Source organism: Bos grunniens, chromosome 26 (genome assembly GCF_055505025.1).
Source record: "Bos grunniens cultivar Pamir isolate PY7600 chromosome 26, Bosgru_T2T1.0, whole genome shotgun sequence".
In the NCBI taxonomy this organism is placed as follows: Eukaryota; Metazoa; Chordata; class Mammalia; order Artiodactyla; family Bovidae; genus Bos; species Bos grunniens.
Window position 1 is genome coordinate 48,554,544 of NC_141190.1, and position 17,574 is coordinate 48,572,117.

General features: G+C 50.7%; 1 protein-coding gene across 2 annotated transcripts in view; it reads left to right on the forward strand.

Annotated features, from left to right (window-relative positions):
* Positions 1-1,931: 1,931 nt before the first annotated feature.
* MGMT (O-6-methylguanine-DNA methyltransferase) overlaps positions 1,932-17,574 on the forward strand; it is a 277,222-nt gene continuing 261,579 nt past the window's right edge. For both annotated transcript variants that reach the window (XM_086378112.1, XM_086378109.1), the window contains exon 1: positions 1,932-2,006. The gene's annotated coding sequence lies outside the window, so the exon portion shown is untranslated. The remainder of the gene's footprint in view (positions 2,007-17,574) is intronic.

A 17,574-nucleotide genomic window follows, 5' to 3' on the forward strand; every position in this document is an offset into this window, starting at 1 on the left:
GGGTTGCAAATCATTGGAAGCAATCACATGTCATGTTCATTTGTTTAACCCAGTATCCATTTGTATGTTTAAAGAAATGATGCTAATGAACACTGTTTCCAGTGCCCACAAGAAAGCTGGCTTATGGTAAAGGACATCCAGGGAGGTCTGTGAAGAAATCAGAGAGAAGGTGAGCGAAGGCTTCTGGGGTTTTCCACCTCTTTTGTAAAAAGTCATTCATGGGAACCCGTGTCCAGAGAAGAATGGGTATGATTTATTGATCTGAGGATGGCAAAGCCCAAAGGAACCTCACCGAGCTGTGCAACGCTGTCATCCTACAGCGAGATGAGGTGGCCTGCATAGTGAGACGGCATCGTGCATCTCCTGAACCCCGTGAACCTCACACAGTAGGCTAGCTCCATGATTGGGAGCCATCCTTGTGGATGAGGATCGGGTGTGATGGGACAAGGGCATGAGGCGGAGGGGAGCTTTTGAAAAGAACGATTTGAGTCTTTGAAAATCATCACCAAGAGGGAAAGAACTTCCCAGTAAGTACAGGGAATGCAGACTGTAGTTCTGCTCAGGGGAGAGTCCCGTTCTGGACAGAGTCTTAGTCTCTGGCAGGACCAGTCCTTGGTGCTGGCCTTTCCTGTGTCCTCCCTTGGCTTCTGCCCCTGGAGTCCTCCCCGTGGAGGCGGCTGGAGCATCTTTCAGCCTCCCCAGGAGGCGGTCCTGCTGAGCATAGCCAGGTGCCCGAAGGCCCCTGGATGCTGCCCTCCCGTCACTCTTTCTCACCTGACTTCCCCAACGCCACATAATCCACATAAACAGGCACCAAGATGGTCTCTCTTTCCTGGGGTGGGAATCAGAAATGCTGATATTGGCTTAGGAATTCATGCTAAAATACTACTCAGATAAAAAGAAAAGTAAGATACATGTATGAACTGTCCAACTGCCTCACAGTACACTTGTTAGGATGTTGGTAAGCATCTTGATCCAGCTTTTGTGTTATTTTCCCTCTTCAGTTCTGTTGGGATCCCAGTTCTGATTGGGTCCTGGTAGGTACAGATTATAGGAAGACTGGTGTATTCTTGTCCCTGATGTTTATTAGCCCTATTGTAGAGAATTATTACAAAGATCCTCTAAGTCATGTCCGACTCTTGCCACCCCATGGACTGTAACCCATCAGACTCCTCTTCTTCTGTCCATGGGATTTTTCCAGGCAAGTATACTGGAGTGGGTTGCCATTTCCTCCTCCAGGGGATCTTCCCGACCCAGGGATCGAGCCCAGATTTCCTGCATGTCAGGTGGAGTCTTTACCAGAGAAGCCCCAGAGATGGTGACTTCGAGGATTAGAGAAGGTGAAAAAACGTTCTAAAATTTCACAGTGAGCTAACAGAAAAAAACCAGAACAAACAGCAAACGTGCTTCGCTTTGCCGGTCCTTCCTACCCCGCAGGAGCTGAGACAGCGCCCAGGGGGCACAGGCAGGAAGGCGCTGCGGCCCAGCTCTTGCCGGGTAGGAAGGACCAGCGAAGTGATAGCGAGGCCCTAGCAAGGAGGATGAAACCGGCCTGGCAGCCAGCATGAACCTGGCCAGGCGGCGCCATCCGGCCAGCGAGCCTGCGCAGAGGGAGATGTCGGCCCGGACGCCGCCGCCGCACTGCGCATGCTCCCACCTGGCATGGCGCGCGCCGGCGGGGAGGCAGGGCCCACCCTCGGCCCCGCCCCCGCCCTCAGGGGTCCCGCCCCCGCCGCCGCGCGCGTCCTGTCCGGCGGCCAGGGAGCCCAGGCCTCACCCCCGCCCTGGGCCCCGCCCCCAGCCTCGGCCTGGTCCCGCCCCTCCGCGTCCTCGCCGCGCTTCCGCCGAATCCCGGCTCGCGCGGGCCCCGAACACACTGCCAGGTCCCGCCCCCAGGCCTAGGCCCCGCCCCCGCCCCGCGCCCGTCCCCCGGGCTTCCTGGGCTCCATCGGCGCTGCGTGGTCCTGCGCTCTGAGCTCCTTGCGGTTGGCGGCTTAGGCAGCGCGGTGAGTTGTCTGGGTCACCTCCCGCCAAAGTTCGGGGCTCTTCCCGGGGGGAGCAGGCGTCTGCAGCCCGTCGGGCAGTCCAGCCCCCAGTGGTCCTCCGGGCACTACCCCCGCCCCCCTTGCCATGGTGGTGGGGCCCACTCGGACCCCCAGCCGCCCCTTGCTGGCCCCAGGAGCGACCAAGGGTTCCCAGCCTTCTCCCAGCCTGGGGTTCTTCTTCCAAGTACAATGACAGTGGCCTGGCCTGGGAGTTGTGCTGCTCCTGCCAAACCTCTAGTTGGTCAACACCTGCAAAGCCCTCCTGCTCTGCACTGGTCCCCAGCCTTCTGTTCCCAGGAAGCTTCCAGGAACCCCTTCTCTGGCCCTTCTTGCAGGAGGCCCTTAGCAAACCGCCCGTGCAGAGGCCTCAAGTCCTGTTCTTGGTGTGAGAGGAGGGCCCGCCTCTGTATACACTGTGCACTCATTGCGTCTGTAAACACTAACACGTGGAGTGACCGAGTGGAAGTTTAAGAGCCACATACACTGGGCACGGTAATTCCCAAGGACGCGATAAACACAGCAGAGCAGTTCTCAACTGTATTCCTCACTCCCTGGGCTCATGATGAATCTAAGCGTGGTCTTTCTCTCTGTGTCTCAGCTCCTGGCTGACTTTGTTCCGGAAGCACGTTTTGTATACATGAGCACAGCTTTGGCTTGATTGCATGGATGGTCACCAGGCAGAGGGAGACTCCTTTGTCCAGAGAAGGGTCACCGCTGCTATTTGCGGAAGAACATGGAGGTGTTGAACATAAAGAGCTAAGAGTTAGACTGGCCTCGAACTCTGCGCCCGCACTCTGAGTATCTCAGCCAAGGTGCTCCTCTTCCTCTCCCAGCCCAGGGCGTGATGGTGGAGGGGGGGAGCTGAGTTGCTCTCATGAGTCCCCCAGTGCAGAAAACACTCAGGGAGGTAGAGAAGACCTCACAAAGCTTAGCACGCCCTGGGGCGATCGTCTTTAGGAAAAGGATGTCAGAGCTGCTGCCTCCCACCCCCGGCTGGTGGTTGATAACCTTTTAACTCAATGCTTGTCCCAGGAGGCAGTGACGCCAGGTCCATACTTGCTGAGGTCCAGAGCCCGTGAGCAGAGCTGGCCTGGCTCTGGGAGGCGTTTCATTTCTCCTTGGATTCTTGGTTTGCGTTAGGATTTGAGTTGGAGAGTCGAGTCTCTTACAGTCTGGGGGCAGGGTGAAGCAGGCCTCAAGGGCAGAGCTCTATGAAGGTACTTTTCTCAGTGAGCATTCTTGCCATTAAAGCAAATCTGTATCACACAAAGTAGACCTAACTAGTGTTATCAGATGCTGCTTAAAAAAGGCCTCACTGTCAGAGATCCAGGTTTAAAGAAATAAAAACCCTGGGTGTGGACAGTGGTTAACATCTTACTCGTGCTCAGCTGTGAAGGTTCTTAAACCTTTCTTTTCCTGTCTGTTTTGGTCTTGCTTGAGTACCAGTGGAGCCTCACCTGGGCCTCATCTTCAGCTTAGGCCTGCGCTTCCACGGTTTCCCTTACGGGTGTCTCACGCAGGGCCCCTCCGTCCTCCGTGGGGAGGCGGGGAAGGCAGGCCTGAGCCAGCGTTCCTGTGGACTTCCTCCTCCAGGCCTCTCCTCCTGCTTTTTCAGGAACACCAAACAGTTTACTGTTCTCAGTATTTTTTAATAAACTTCCAAATTGTCTTTATTCTTATTTTGCAGAGGACAAACATTTAGAGGCCAGTGATTCAAACCAAGACTGTTGTTCTTTCAACTCCCCTTTTGGGCGGCATCGATGCCGTTTTCAGCTTATATTCTCCTTTGTAGGAAAAGCAGGAAGCGAAGCAGTGATTTCTGAATTCTCTTTGCCAGTAAATCCTCTCCCTGGGCTTCCCTGATAGTTCAGTTGGTGAAGAATCCGCCTGCAGTGCAGGAGACCCTGGTTTGATTCCTGGGTCGGGAAGATCCCCTAGAGAAGGGAAAGGCTACCCACTGCAGTATTCTGGCCTGGAGAATTCCACGGACTGTGCAGTCCATGGGGTCGCAGAGAGTTGGGCACAGCTGGGCGACCCCCTCTCGCTCAGTCTGCCAGTAGTGGTCTGTCAGTGCTATTGCCAGCTTTGTTTTCACTCTCACCCCACCTGCCTTCCTGGCCCCAGTGTGAGGTTCCTCTTTTCTGGCCACTTTCCCTGAGGCTTCTGACACCCTGAGGAGCCTCTGGGTGCTTGAGGCTTGTGTCTGGGGCTCCTTTGGCTCCTGTCACAGTCTGACCCCGTTTCCTGCGTAGTTTCTGATACAACTGTTTGCTGAACGAGCTTGGGTCTTACCACAGATTACCACTTAAATGAAACCTGAAGATTTAAAAATCAGAGACATAGAAACATATAATATTGGGTTGGCCAAAAAAATGTTCAAATGAACTTTTTGGCCAACCCAGTGTTACCATTGGAGGAAAGCGAGCTTTTCATATATACTCATGGTAAATGAACCAAGCCAGTGCCCATGCTTGGTCTGAAAGTGTTCGTAGTTTGTTTGGGTGAGGGAACGAGGTGTGAGCTATGCGGGGTGGCTAGTTTTCACTTCTTTGACATCAGTTTTCCCATTCCGTTAGCTCTGGAGGCCTGACTTGGGTATGCTGTTGTTTAGTCACTAAGTCGTGTCTGACTCTTTGCAACTGCATGGACCGTAGCCCGCCAGCCTCCTCTGTCCATGGGATTTCCCAGGCAAGAATAATAGAGTGGGTGGCCATTTCCTTCTCCAGGGATCTTCCCAATCCGGGGATCAAACCTGCATCTCCTGCATTGGCAGGTGGATTCTTTACCACTGAGCTGCCAGGGAAGCCCTGTATCCGGCTTGGTAGATGAATGTTTGACATCCACTGTTCGAGACAAAGCACTGCAAGGCATGTGTTCTGTGGCATCTGGGGAACTGCTGCTTATCTGCTGGTCAGTGGAAAGAAATAGTCTAGTTTTCTTTTCAGTTTTCTTAACAAGTGTTGTTCAGTCACAAAGTCATATCCAGTTCTTTGCAAGCCCATGGGCTGCAGCACTTAAACTTACTGTACAGGAGGTTGTAAGGTTTGGCGAAGCCACAAGACTATATGGGATCCAGTGAATGTCTTACTCCTTTATATCACTGTTAAAATAGGCGGGTTGTAAGGTTTGGCAAAAGCCACAAGAGTATATGGGGTCCAGTGAATGTCTTACTCCTTTATATCACTGTTAAAATAGGCGGGTTGTAAGGTTTGGCAAAAGCCACAAGAATATATGGGGTCCAGTGAATGTCTTACTCCTTTATATCACTGTTAAAATAGGCGGGTTGTAAGGTTTGGCGAAAGCCACAAGAATATATGGGGTCCAGTGAATGTCTTAATCCTTTATATCACTGTTAAAATAGGCGGGTTGTAAGGTTTGGCGAAAGCCACAAGAATATATGGGGTCCAGTGAATGTCTTAATCCTTTATATCACTGTTAAAATAGGCGGGTTGTAAGGTTTGGCGAAAGCCACAAGAATATATGGGGTCCAGTGAATGTCTTACTCCTTTATATCACTGTTAAAATGAATTGCTTAAGGAAAGGAATGAAGCATCTTTGTGACATTTTGTAACCTTTGAAGGAACCAGAGTGGTTTTGGCAGACGTGGCTCACGTATAAGTGGGTCACAGACAGTGTCATGTCAAAGTGCTCAGAATCCTTGGCAGTTCAGCCAGTCTGTGGCTGCCACCCTCATGATATCTGCTCCAGCTGAACATCTAAACACATAGGCTGCCCCAGGGGCCACTGACACAGCAGTGACATCCTTGTGTATGTGTGTGCTAAGTCCCTTCAGTCATGTCTGACTCTTTGCAACCCCATAGACTGGAGCCTGCCAGGTTCCTCTGACCGTGGGATTCTCCAGGCAAGAATACTGGAGCGGGTTGCCATTTCCTACTCCAGGGGATCTTCCCAATCCAGGGATTGAACCTGTGTCTCTTATGTCTCCTGCATCGTCAGGCGGGTTCTTTTCTACTTGGGCCACCTAGAAAGCCTGTGACATCCTTGGCCACGTGCTAAATGCGGACACTCGTTTCTGATACTACAAGTTGTTTTCAGTTAGATTGAAGGCCTAGCAGAGGAGTGGGGGTCTCCAGGCTTCACGTCCCCCTTGTATACCCCGTCTCCCCAACCTGGAGTCAGCTCTTGTGGCCTGTGACACAGCTGTGATAAAACCAGTTAAAAATTCTGCAGAAACATTTTCTTAGTGCTGTTAAACGTATTGTCACGTGTGTATGTGTGTGGCCGTGAAACGAATTGTGAGAGAGCAGTAAATGCCTAGCATGCTTGCTCTCCTACGTGGAAAATTCTCTTGTTAGAATAATTTCCTACCTGGAACACTTGTGAAGTCAGCAGAGTATCAGCCAGGCTCTGTTGCCCATTCCCAGAAGTCTAGGGGTGAAACTGAACGCGCCGTCCACCGATGGCACGACTCATAAAAGCCAGCACTTGTTAAATCTATTTGTTTTTATTATAGACATCGATCTGCCAGTCGCAATAATGCATTTATGGACATTTTTCTGCAAGCACAGCGCTGGTGGCAGTTTTTACTGACAAATTGAGTCATATGGATAGTAGTTTAGAAAACTCTTACCTTATTGACGGATCGGGCAATTCCAGCTCTGGATGTTCAGAGGTTTTAGCTGGGTGGGAAAGGGAACTGAATTTCAGGGCAGGATATGGGACAAGACATTTAAATGTTGTACTTTAATTAAAAAAACAAACTGGTAGTTATTTCTCATTTGTTTTTTAAACTCTGAGCTACAGGTTACCCCCCAGAGCATAGGATTGTAAGGGGCTGAGGGTGTCCCCTTCACATCCCGCCCTCTTGTTGGTGTCAGAAGTAAGAGCCACCCCCTGAAACGTGGGCTTCATTGCTCCTCTTGAAGTGAGACACTCGTGAGCTGTAGCAGAGCATTTCTCAGAGGTGGTCTGAGCCTGCTGGTCTCAGAATTACCGAGGGTGCTGGTTAACAAGGAGATTATTGGGGGTCAGAACCCAGAAGGCTGTCTTTGCAAGCTCGCCAGGGGCCCTAATGTTTGAGCATCTCCCGGGCAGTCTTTGGGGTCTCCACCACCCCCCTGAGCATGGTGGAAAAGAGCTCTCTGGCCCACACACCCTGGCCGGCATCACTGTTCTGAGCCGCCCATGCCTGTGGGTCTGTCTGTGGTTTGTAAGTCCTCAGAGACGTGTGAATCTCTTCGAATTGCAAACCCGACATGTTATCCTAGCTTTATAGTGTTCGGTCTTATGGTTATGACAGAAGATGCAAATGTTAACCAAAACTTTGGCATTAGTTTTACAAACAAATGCTAAGCAGGGACAGCCGTGTTGTATTTCACGCCCATCTTTCCTTCTGAATGGCTGGCCTGTCTTTTTCACCCTCTGGGTACAAGCATTTTTATGGTCTTGGGTCAGGGTTAACTTTCATATGTACAACCGAATACATTTTTGGGGAACTGAACTGAATTTTTACTGATGAAGTGCTGGAGTTGTGGGTGGGAGAACCACGGAAGGGGTTCCGGTGATGCCGTTTCCTGGCTGCGTGGCTTTGGGCAGCTGCTCACCCCCAGCTGCCTCCTCTTCTACGGGATGGCCGTGATCACAGGGACTTGGTCCCCCTGGACGAGTGTAAGCACGGGAAGTCATGGATGGCTGTTTGTGAAGCATGAAGCACAACCTGGATAGAAATTTTAATTTGGAACCATAGACTCATAGACCGATGAGACTAATTGTAAAAAGGGCAAGGAACCAACCAGAATCCTTGTTTCCCTCCAGTCTAGTGAGCATCCTGCTTTTCAGTTCAGTTGCTCAGTTGTGTCCGACTCTTTGTGACCCCATGGACTGCAGCACGCCAGGCCTCTTTGTCCATCACCAACTCCCGGAGCTTGCTCAAACTCATGTCCATTGAGTCGGTGATGCCATCCAACCATCTCATCCTCTGTCGTCCCCTTTTCCTCCCACCTTCTATCTTTCCCAGCATCAGGGCCTTTTACTTTCAGTCCAATCAGGATCCTTGTTTTCCCCTCCTCCAATCAGTATTCTTGTCTGTATACCCCACCCCAACCAGTCGGCATCCTAGTTTTACACGTTTACACTACCCAAGCCCTCACTTGGGGTGTTACACGCAGGGTTAAGGTTGTAGCCACTGGGAACAAGACTGAGTCAGTTTGGACCTGGTTCTATTAGTTACTATCTGTGACCTGAGTGAGGTCACTTAATCTCTTCTAAGCCTTGGTTTCTCCAAAACCCAAGAGAACGGCAGTGTCATTCTTAGGGCTGTTGTGGGGTTTGGGGAGAGAATTCCATCTGGGGGAACCAGCCCAGGCCTGGCCCGTGGAGAACACTGAATGGTAACTGTGGCTGCTATTTGTTAGCTCAGTTGCAAAACTGTCCCTGGTGGAGGCAGGACTGGGGATGGGGTCTCAGTTGGGCTCCCCCTCTACTGTGTCTGTGAACCCGCATGTCTATGGCTCCGTTGGGTCTGGAGGGTCATGAAGCCTGGTCCTGATTTGCCAAGTCTCTAAAACCCCTTTCGTCTCTAAGGAGGTGGTCTGCCCAGATGCCTGTTGGCAGTTTTGCAGTGGATGATTTGGGAGCCCCCGAGGTGGCTGGCCTCAAGGTGCTTCCGCTCCGTGGCAGAGCTCTGAGTGTGCAGGGGTGCTTTGCCGGCAGCCAGCTTGTGCTCTGTGGGCCCGGAGCAGGCAGGGGGGCCTAGGGAGCGCGCTCCTAGTGGGCACCACCCGGCTCCAACGGCCCCAAGCCACTGTCTTCAGGAGGCTCGACCTTAACCACCTGTTAAATTGAAAGAACTTCCTGGAGGACCAGACACAGACTCCGACTCTACGGCCACAGCCGGGAACCAGCAGCGACACCAGCATATGACAGTGTCTTCCTCTGTGGACTCCCCTGGGGGCTCAGACGGTGAAGCGTCTGCCTGCAGTGTGGGAGACCCGGGTTCAGCCCCCAGGTCTGGAAGATCCCCTGGTGAAGGGAATGGCAACCCACCCCAGTATTCTCACCTGGAAAATCTCATGGACGGAGGAGCTGGGAGGCTATAGTCCGTGGGGTTACAAAGAGTTGGACACAACTGAGTGACTTCACTTTCACTTTCCCGCGTGAAGGGTAACGAGGTCCGGTCGGTGAGCTTTGTCAGAATTTGATCTGCAGTGAGTTTTGTGTGCATGGGGAAATGGGCCTTATTTTTGGATCTCTTAACTCTCATGTTGGGTTCAGCCTGATAGAGTAGCATTCCAGAAGGTTCTGGCCAGTGCAATGGTGATACCCTCATACATTTTTTGAAGGCCTGCTGGGAACTTCACCCAGTCGGTCCCAGGGAATTCTCGAGGTCACTGCTGAGGGGGACACTCGGGGTCTTTGTCTTGCCTGTGAGTGTCTGGCCTGAACAGGGCCCTGGGGTAGGAGTGATCAGCCCAGGTTTATTTGTAACTATGCAGCGTTTCCCATTCACCTTGCAAGCCGCCTTTGCAGCCATGAAACGGGTGCTGTCAAAAGTCCTTTTTGGGGTCAGAACATGGTGTAAAGATACATGCCTGTATTTCAGGAGGTGCTGTCACCTGGAGTCTGTTGGGCTAGTGCTTTGGGGTCCATCTGGGGGCATTTCTAGTGGGGAGTGTGAGGTGATGGGGGGACAGCTGGGGGAGAGGCCCAAGTTAAGGATCCCCTTTGTTAAAGAGAAGAGCCAGCGTTTGGTGTGTATGTGTTTTATTCCCATAAGACAGTCCTGTGGGAAGTGGGGGCAAGCTGGCTGTGGAGGGGAGTCGGCCCTGTCTGTCAGGCCTGGCATTTGGGTGCTGAAGCTGGGAGATTGCCTTACTGTACCTGTTTGTTCAGCCAGAAATGTCAGCGGGGAGGAGTGAGGCTCGTTAACAGGCCTCTCCATCCCCAGCCTGTGCTCCGTGGGGTTACCTGTGCTTTCCTGCAGGTAGTCACAGAATCTGTACAGTGAAACTGTCAAGACTGGGGTGTGCAGTCACATCAGAATGTAGATTACCAATAAGGTGTGTGCTCAGCCTCTTCAGATGCAGGTCATGGACCTTGGGACTGGCCGAGTGGCCGGGGAGCCCACGCTGGAGGCTGAGAGGCAGCGGCCAGGGAGGGAGGCCCGGGTGGTCCTGGTGGTCCCAGTGGGTGTGGTCGGGGGAGGCAGGGTAGGGGAAAACAGGTGCTGCCTGGCAACATGCCCACAGCCAGACTCCGCCCGAGGTTTCCGGGTGCCGTCCTTGTCACCGGGCTCTGGCATGCTGGAGGGGCAGTGCTGGGGGACAGGGACGCAGAGGAGCCGGCGTCCTGGAAGTGAACAGCCACCCTTGCTTGTGAGGCTTTCCACGCTCAAGTGGAAGTTCCTTGAATAAAGGGCGAGGCACAGAAATGATGTATGCCCAAAAGTTAGTGAATTTAGCCAGCTATCCCGGGAAAGCCCATGTGTGCTGTTCTTTATTGTGCAGAAGAATCTGTTTCTGTCACCACTGTGTTATCATCAGATTAAGCTGTCGAGTCAGATGGATGGTGAGTCGAGGCGGCCGCTGGCTGATTGCTGGACCCGCACCAACCATCCGTCTCCGGGCCGCCCTGGGGGCAGGAGCTGCTGGGGAGGAGGGCAGCGGCGGGCGGGGGGTCACCAGAGGGTGGCTGCGCCCGGCAGGGGGCTGTTGAAATTTGTTGCAAGAACGGTTACTTAGAACCAAATGCAGGTTCTAAAATGAAATATTCCTGAAATGCAGCATTATCCGCCTCTCTGATTACTGGTGTGGTCGCCTTCTGCCCCCAGAAGGACAGGCTCCGGAGAGCCACGCGTTCTGTCCGTCCTGGGCAGCCACCAGTTTAATGGGACGCGGGACTTTTCCGGGCTGACACTGGGGACCCCGGGCAGGCTGAGTGGTTGATAGCCCTGGACACGCTCAGTCCTGGTTGGGGGTGACATGCTCGCTGGCTCCCCACCACCAGCTTGAACCCACGTGGGCCCTGAGTCACAATCAGGAGTTCAGTTTCCCTAAACTAAAAGTATGGGCTTTAAAGACTTCCTCTTAGGTGTTCCTAACCTGTTCATTTTTGCCTTGAGTGTGATGAGAACGTGTCCTGGACCCACTGTTCTGTCCTGGACTGAGAACCTGCTGCTGTCCAGGGGTATCCTCTGGACCATTCGTCAGGCCAGAAGAGCCCCTAAGGTCACAGTTCTGATTTCCTCGTGGTGTTCTCTCCAGAGGCCGTCTCTGGGCCCAAGGTACTTTAACACATGGCTGTGGACAATCCAGGCAGGGTGGATTCTGGAGAAGGTTACTGAGATACTCTTTTGCGTCGGCTGGAAGTCATGTTTCTGGTGGTTTCAGATGTGGAGGCAGCTGTTTGACGTGCCTCACTCCTGCCCTGGTGTTCGTGTGGCAGAGCCTACTTCTTAGAGAAGCTCAGAGGCCTGGCGGTGTGGGTGTCTGCTCCATTCTGCCCAGTGCACGGCTCAGCACAGAGGGGCCCTGGCACTGGGCTGCCCGGGGCTGAGCTCAACTGGAGCATCACCCGTTGGAAGCCAGGCAGGTTCTCTGTGCGGGGCCAGGTCGGCTCTGTCAGCTCTCAGGTTGGAGTCTGTCTCTTGGGATGGAGAGCAACGTCCTTGTGGACTCTGGGTTCAGGTGGCTGACCTTTCCCGTCTCCTGTCCCTCTGCCACCGATGGAGGTGCTGCCTGGCTGCAGCCTCAGCCGCCTGGGTCCTTTCTGCCTGGTGCACCCCAGGCCGTCTCCCTGCTTCTGCCCCTGAGCACTGCTGCCCCACTGCCCTGCAAGCTGGCACGCGGCAGCGAGGACTGCTTCCTTCTCCTCCTGTTGGAGGCAGGGGCACAGAGATGCTCCAAGGGGACCCCTCTTTCCCACCCAGGCCCCAGAGGAACACGAGCCTGTGAAGCTCCTTTTGGCGCCACTTTTAGCCCCAAGGCCCTCCACGTTTATTCTGGCAGCTTCTCTCGAAACCTATGCGTCAGCTCCTCAATCTCAGAGTGAATGGGTGGGAGGCTCCAGAGAGTCTTGCCTAGGGATCCTCTTCTGATTCAGCCTGATGGTAGACCCTGTCTGCTCCCAGGCTCTCCCTGAATCCTTCCCACGGCCCTGCCCTTCTGGAAGCCTCTTCAGCCCCTGTAATGTCTCCTTCCCTCGGGCCCATCACACGTACACTCAGGTTTCTGATTGACTTGTATCGTTCTTGTCTCTTGATGCTGGCGTTCTGTCTTGGAAACTCTCTGTGGCCTGGTGTGGGGCTTCCGCCTGATTGCAGGGCACAGGTTGCTGTGGACAGAACGTGCCCCTACAATCTACGTGTTGAAGCCCTGACCCCCACTGTGACTGGATTGGGAGATGGGGATGTTAGGGGATTGTTTAGAATAAATGAGGTTGGAAGAAGGGGCCCCAATCCAGTTGGATTGGCGGCCTTATGAGAAAAGAGAGAGGGTGATCTTACCGGCAGCAGGTGGCTGCCTACAAGCCAGGAAGAGAGCCCTCACCAGAAACCAAATCACCTGGAGCCTTGACCTTGGACTTACCAGTCTCCAGAACTGTGAGAAAATGAATTTCTGTCTGTTAAGCCACTTAGTATGTGATATTCTGTTATAGCAGCTCGATCTAATACAAGGTGAGGTGCAGACTAAATAATGTTACTTCAAAAGCACAGAACTCATGAGGGGTTTGCATATGAAGCTGGCGTTTGGAGATAAAGATAACTTGGTAATCAGTGTTCAAAAATAGGATTGTTTGCAGGTTTAGCTCTTGGCATCCCGAAAGGTGTGTATCAGAATAAAAGAAAACAGGATGAACAGAAACCCAAGCCTTATTACCAGGATCCCAGAGGTTTTAGAAAGGAAATCTGGCAGATTTGGTCAAGACACCAGAGGGCCGGCGGACCATGGACAGGCCTGGTCTTATCCTGGTGCCGGGCGGACCCTGCTGGAAAGCAGTCAAGGCCCCTGGCCCTGAGGGAGGCTGGGAGGTGGGACTGGAGTAAATGCTGGTTGACTGGGTTTCTTAAGCACGAAGAGGGGTAATAGCACTGGCCTACAGCCTCAGCTTGTTGGTTGGGAGTTTCTGTTGCTTTTCTATTTTTTCTCGATTCTGGGTCAGTTCGTACTTTGCTCCTGCTGGAACCGAAGAGCATCACATGGTCATTCTACTGGGCTCTAGCGAGGACCCTAAGAACCATGCAATTTGCTGCTGTTCATGCTAAGTTGTCTTGAGGATTTTTGGACGTCTCTGTAGAGTTGGAGACTAAGCAGGGCACTTCTCCCCGGAAGCCTGCCAGCCCACACGTGCACCAGACCGGCCCACGTTAAAACTGTGGCCATCGGTGAGGGGATGTAGTAAATAAAGCTGGGAGACTTAGATTTACTTCTGCCCAGGTCGCCAGTCTGCCAGAAGCCACAGTATGCGTTGTGGTTCCGCAGAATGTCTCAAACGTGCGGGTATTTTTAGGATTGTTGCAAGGAACGCTGAAGTTGTGAACTTTCACCATTTCTGAGCTGCGACCCTTTGCGTCTTCAGAGGATGACCAGCACTGTGCTCCGTGGTCCACTCGGGGCCCAGCGGTGGCTGGAGAGACTGCTGTGTTCTGGGGGGAGAGGCTAGGGTCCGGGGCGGTGTTGTGGGCTGTGCTTAGTACCATACTATTGACACCTGAAATGTGGGTTCGGATCTGCAGTTATGTTTTATTTATCAGCACAGCTATGCTTGTTGTTTCATTCCGTACTGAGAGTCTAAGAATATGATTAACCTTGAGGCCCCTCTTGTGATTATTAGTGATTGATTCTGTTTAACCTTGAAATCAATAAGAGGGGCCTCCTGATGTGGCATGCAGTCCGTAAACAGGGTTCTGTGACAGTAGTCATACCGGCTTGTCCCCAGAGCAGATTGGCTGGAGCTCCAGCATGTGACCTGTTTTATATACCTGCTCTGGTGTCCTGTGTTCCTTGCGGGACTTGTGTTGGTACCGCTGCCAGCGTGCCCCGCCCCCGGCGGGCAGGGCGGGGACGTGCAGTCATTGGTCTGCGAGCGCCGTAACGTGAAAACACTTCAGGCTGTTCAAAGTATATTTTACAAGTGTGCATTGGGACTTCAGGGTGTTATATCGAAAAGCCCAATTGTACAGTTACCATGGGAACCCAATTCGAATAGATTGCTTGATTTTGGGGGGACAGCGGTCTTGCATCTTGACCAGAAATCTAGTGAGTTTTAACTGTTTTCACGTTCCTACACTGACTTGCTCCTCCAAAGCATTATTTCTTCACCCTCCTCCTCGTTTCCAGCTTTAAGCCAAAATAGAAAAAAGTTCTCTAGTGGTAGTTCAGGAGCAAGTCTCCTAGAGAGATGTGACCAGGTTTGTGTGGAAAAGTTTGTGCAGGTGATGGGAGCGGTGGGGGTGGCAGCCAGTGTTTAAGAAGATGCGGCAAATAGGCATTTTCCTCTGGTAACACGGGGTGCTCTCATGTGCCTCTCCTTGTGCTCTGGGCGTCGGGTGGGGAAACAGGTGTGCACCTCTGTTCTTCCTCGTGTTTGCAGGTGGGCAATCGGGTTCTGAAAGGCCCTGGGTTTTCCGGATGGAGAGAGCAGGTGGGTGGGCAGGGCGAGATCACAGGACTCTTCCCTCCACTCCTGTATTCCTGTCATTGTTTGGGCTCAGCAACTTGGCACTCCTAAAACTTCCTAGAGACTCCAGAGTCATACATCAGTGCAACGTTGAAAAAGTTTTAAGTATTTACTAATTCATTTAAGCAATGCTAAACATTTTTTGTTGCTCAAGTGTTGTATTTAATATATTCTCACTGCTTCTCTGTCTCCCTGTTCTATAAATTATAGGAAAGGAGCGTTGAAATCACCAACTGTGGCTGGAGATTTGCTGTTTCCTATTGTGTTCTCTGTTCTTGCTTCATCTGTTTCAAAGTCTTTTATTAGGTGCATGCATATTTAGAATTTTTACATCGTTTTGGTGAATTAACCCTTTTACTCTTAATGGCCTTTAGTCTTAGCAATTTCCTTGTTTTGAAATTATGTGTTTGATATTCAGATAGCCACTCCAGCTTTCTTTCCATTACCATTTCTATGGTGAATGTTTTCCCATTCTTTCACATTTTATCTTTATCTAATAACTTAACACATGTTTCTTATAGACAGCTTGCTAATCATAAGGTCTTTTTAAAATTGAAGTATTCAGACTACTTACATGTTATGTAATTATCAGTGTGGTTGGATTCAATGCACCACCTTGATATTTGTTTTCTCCTTGTTCTGTTTGTTCCTTCACTCTTCTCCCTCCATTTTCCTGCCTTTGTTCAGACTCTTTGAATATATTTTAAAAATGATTTCAATTTACCACATATGTGCATTGGCTCTTACTGGCTCTAGGGTGTGTAATGGTCATAATTAGCTCATCATAGGCTGCATTCACATCATATTATTCATTGTCTTGTACAGTGTAAGAACCTTCCATGAGTATATTTCAATTTCTCTCATCCTATTTTGGGGATTATATTTATTTAGTGTGTTTTCTACATATGTTATAAACTCCAAAATATACTTTTATTATTTTTGTTTAGGCAGTCAATTGTCTTTTAAAGAGATTAAAATTGAAAAAAACTTTTATATTTATTTGCATACTTACCACTTGCATGTTTTCTACTCTTAGGAACTATGAATTTCCATCTGGCAGTCCTTTTTAATGCCTATGGAACGTGCACCAGTGTTTCTCAGATAAAGGTCTGCTAGTGTATGAATTGGCTCTTCTGTTTTTGGAATAAGGCTTTATTCTGACTTTCATTCTTGAAAGATATTTTGCCTGTCACAGAATTCTATATTGACCCTTTTCTTTTTTCCTCTTTTCATGCTTTAAATATGTGCCATTGTGTCCTGCCTTGCGTAGTTTCTGATGATCAGTTTGCTGTCCCTCTTAATTTTGTGTCTCTGTGTGTGATCGTCTTTCCCCACGTCTTCCGACCACTTCTCAGGTTTTTTCTTTATGACTTCTTTTCAGCAATTTGTTTATGATTTGCCTTGGTTTAGTTCTTTATGTTTTCTTCTGCTTTGGTTTCATTGAGTTTCTTGCAATAGTGAGTATAGGTTTTTATCAAATATGAAGAAATAGTAATTATTTCTTCAAATAATTTTCTGCCTTTTTCTGGGACTCCCAATTGCATGTGTGTGGCACCCCACTCCAGTACTCTTGCCTGGAAAATCCCATGGATGGAGGAGCCTGGTAGGCTGCAGTCCATGGGGTCGCTGAGACGGGCACGACTGAGCGACTTCACTTTCACTTTTCACTTTCATGTATTGAAGGCAATGGCAACCCACTCCAGTGTTCTTGCTTGGAGAATCCCAGGGACGGGGGAGCCTGGTGGGCTGCCATCTATGGGGTCGCACAGAGTTGGACACGACTGAAGTGACTTAGCTTAGCTTAGACTGCCTGATGTTGTCTCACATCTTACTGATGTGGTGCTCATTTTCTTTGGTCTTTTTCCCTTTTTCTTCCTGGATAGTTTAAAAAATGTCGTATGTTCATTTTTACTCACTTTCCCCGCCTTCTGCTGTATGTGCTTTGTTAATCACATCAAGTAATTTTTCATTTCAGATAGTCTATTTTACATCTGCATTCCATTTGGGTCTCTCTTACATCTTCTGTGTTTTCATAATGTTATGTTTTCTTCTATCTTCTTGAACATATGAGACATATTCATAGTAGCTGTTTTAACCCAGGCAGGCTGGCTTCAGAGTCTGGGACCTTTAGTGCATGGATTTTGTGACAGCGTTTTGGCTGACAGGAGACTTTTCTGTTTGTTTTCTGATTCTTGGCTGTATTTAGATCATGTGGCTGCCAGCAGACCATGTGCTAGTAGAGAAAATTAAATATGGCAGGAAACCCGGACTGGGGATAGCTTGAAGGGAACATGTCAGTCGCTCAGTTGTATCTGACTCTTTGTGACCCCACGGACTGTAGCCCACCAGACTCCTTTGTCCGTGGGATTTTCCAGGCAAAAATACTGGAGTGGGTAGCCATTGCCTTCTCCAGGTGATCTTCCTGACCCAGGAATCAAACCCATGTCTCCTGCATTGCAGGCAGATTCTTTTCCATCTGAGCCATCAGAGAAGCCCAAGGATAGCTTTCTAGGATCCAAATGAATCTGAAGTGGAGCCTACAGGCGGCCATGATGAAAAGGGAAGAGGGTGTGATTAGTAAGTGACTGTCGCCATTCAGGAGAGAGGGACCTTTTCCTGTGGAGAAGTTTGTGTAGGAATTTTAGAATAAGGAATGTAAGTGATTTTTAAAAAATTCAGGAATGTTCTGGTTTGATTTTGTTTGGTTGTGAGTCCTCAGCGGAAGCCAAGCGTATCACATTTTTGCTTAGGGACCTAAGAAGGATGGTTCAGGTGGATCACACTGCTGGCCCTCCTTGACTCAGGGGCAGGGCACAGGGAGAGGCCTGACTGCAGGGGGTGTCTCAGGGCGGGTCTGTGTCACCCGATGTCCTGTGGAAGCAGAGGGCAGCCG